Here is a 3,077-nt window from a genome sequence, read left to right on the forward strand (position 1 = left end):
AAATGTTTGTGTTTGTAAATGCATTAAATGAGAGTCTATTATAAGAAAATCTTTTCCATTTATATTGTAATTGGTTATTCCTTATATTCTGAGGATTGATTCTGTCATAAACATAAACGAATTTGAGTATTGATAGTTATCTTTATTAGACAGTCATTTGAGCATCATGCGGTGACTATAATTGAAAGCACTAATCTAGACAGCTAAGGACAAATGTCCTCAACAGGACTAACATTAAAATTTTTTTTTTGTTTTTCTTTTTGCCTCAGAAGCCATTCTGCCAGTTGTCTGTAAATTATTGCCATTTTAGTAACATGTACATGAAACGATAATTCATTACTAAATGTGATCCCCAGGTCATGCAATGATTCTGATTCCGGGTTTGTAATCTTTCATCATCTTGTGTATCCTGTTGTAATAGATTAGAAAGCTGATAGCGAAGAGCTTGAGAATTTGGACATTTTCAGCATGAAATTGCATGCTGCTTTCTTCAGCCCACTTCTGTATTGCACCGAGTTATTTCTGAGAGTGGCTTGATTTTATCGGAAGATCCTCTTCCCTTTTGAAATTTTCGTATCTTCAGCTTTGTTAGTGACAATGGCTGTTAGTATGACCGGGAGCATGCTCGAGAGAGCTACAATAAATAGTGACTCAAAAGTATTTCCCCGAGAAACTCTACTCAGAATTTGAAAGAGCACCTTTACTCGCAACTGCTTTTCTTCTTCCTCTTAAAATGTTATGTAGCCTCTATCCTTGTCTTCCAACTACATCTAGATCATGTAGTCTGTAACATAACTTCACGATCGTTTGTTGAAGGCATTCGTAATATCGAGTTGTATCACATCCACATCTGAATGGTTGAATAACAGTATCAGAACCTAATCGAAATCCTCTAGAAGCTGAACATTCATAGAACACTCAACACGGAATTAATTTCTTCTGATAACTCGTTCTATGAATTTACTACGAATTTAGTGAGATAGGCCTGTAAATTTTAGTATCTTCTCTACTCTTTCCTTGGTGGAGGTGCAATGGCCCAGTGGTTAGGGCAGCGGACTCGCGGTCATAGGATCGCGGTTTCGATTCCCAGACCGGGCGTTGTGAGTGTTTATTGAGCGAAAACACCTAAAGCTCAACGAAGCTCCGGCAGGGGATGGTGGTGAACCCTGCTGTACTCTTTCACCACAACTTTCTCTCACTCTTTCTTCCTGCTTCTATTGTACCTGTAATTCAAAGGGCCAACCTTGTCACACTGTGTCACGCTGAATATCCCCGAGAACTACGTTAAGGGTACACGTGTCTGTGGAGTGCTCAGCCACTTGCACGTTAATTTCACGAGCAGGCTGTTCCGTTGATCGGATGAACTGGAACCCTTGACGTCGTAAGCGACAGAGTGACAACAACAACAACTCTTTCCCTGATGAACAGAACATGTCATACTTTCAACGTTTGGGGGAGCTTATCACTTTGTCAGGAAACACCCGAAAAAGTATCTAGGGCTCTTTTGCACGTTTTCAAGAGAAATTTCCGAAAATATTTAAGCCTATTGCTGATTGTAGCTTAATTTTATTTCAAGTTTATATCTTCTTTTATATCGGTATGACCGACTGTTGTCACTTCCCAATGTAAGGATGTAGTGTTGAAAAACGTATGAAGCTGATTTATTTTCATGTGTTTCACAGAGGAACTGAAAGAAAATTTCAATTGTTCATTTAGTATTTCGTTTACACTTTGGAGGTCTGCAGCGAGCTATGTCCTTAGAACAATGGCACTATTTTATAACTCTCTGCAGTCAATTATTTTATAAATTTATTGAAAACTTTAGGGGGTTTTTTTTTGATTTTTTTTTTGTACAGTCCTGCTTTTTCTTTTTGCTCTCTCTTTCTCATGGGAGCATTTTATTATCAATTTCTATTAGTTTCCTTTTTCAGTGATTTCAAAATCGTTCTTTTCTGTTTTCCTCGTGTCTTCTCTGTCTCTGGAAATTATAATTTTGTGAATGTTAGCTTTTCCCTCTGGAACAAATTTGATGCATTTAATTTTCTCTGTTAACATTAAATTGACTTGAAAATCTTCTTGCGTAAATAAGAAGAAAATTCAGTTTCATGTTGTTTTCTTGCATAAATGCACTTTCGAGTTAGTTTTGTTTGAGTATCTCCTCTTAATTGTTTTCTTGTGAGTCTTGCGGTTTATAAGTCAAGATGGAGTTCCAGCGTTCTTGTTGGTGTATATCTACAATTTTCTTTCATTATAGTTTTACTTATATTGTTATGGTCAGAGGAATTCGTAGATGTCATCAATCACGCTATCATTGAACTTCGTGTTATTGATGCGTTCTAGCACATTGTTACCTCGTTGTTGCGTAAAATATGAACAGCAATTAAGAGACGTCATGTAGATATTTATTTTGCCTTTTTGATCATGCAGTAACATTCATGAAAAAAAAATGACCTTCGTACTATTTGAGAGTGGAAAGTTTGAAGACGCTGTAAAGGAGTACATAAATATGTCGAGGAATTGTATATCTATGAAACTCTCTTCAAATTTACAACTGTCGCTTAAGACAACCGATGAAAGATAAGTTATACATATAGGTGCAGGAGTGGCTGTGTGGTAAGAAACTTATTTCCCAGCCACGTGGCTCCAGGTTCAGTCCCACTGCGCGGCACCTTGGGCAAGAGTTGTCTACTATAGCCTTGTACCGATCAAATCCTTGTGAGTGGATTTGGTAGACGGAAACTGAAAGAAACTCGTTGTGTATATTTCTCAATATTCAATATCTGTACACCACTTCTAACACTCTATACATATACATACATGCATGCATGCATACATACATATATACATAGATATATAAAAGAATATAAGGATAAAAATCACGTTAATGATTTTTATCAAGTGGTCAGCATGCTATAGAATTTTATAGGCAATTAATACATTAAATAAATACATATATGATTATATACTCACATATATATGTATATGTGTGTATGTGTGTGTGTCACTATCGCTTGACAACCGACGTTGGTGTGTTTACGTCCCCGTAACTTAGAAGAGACCAATAAGATAAGTACCAG

Source organism: Octopus bimaculoides, chromosome 1, assembly GCF_001194135.2.
Source record: "Octopus bimaculoides isolate UCB-OBI-ISO-001 chromosome 1, ASM119413v2, whole genome shotgun sequence".
In the NCBI taxonomy this organism is placed as follows: Eukaryota; Metazoa; Mollusca; class Cephalopoda; order Octopoda; family Octopodidae; genus Octopus; species Octopus bimaculoides.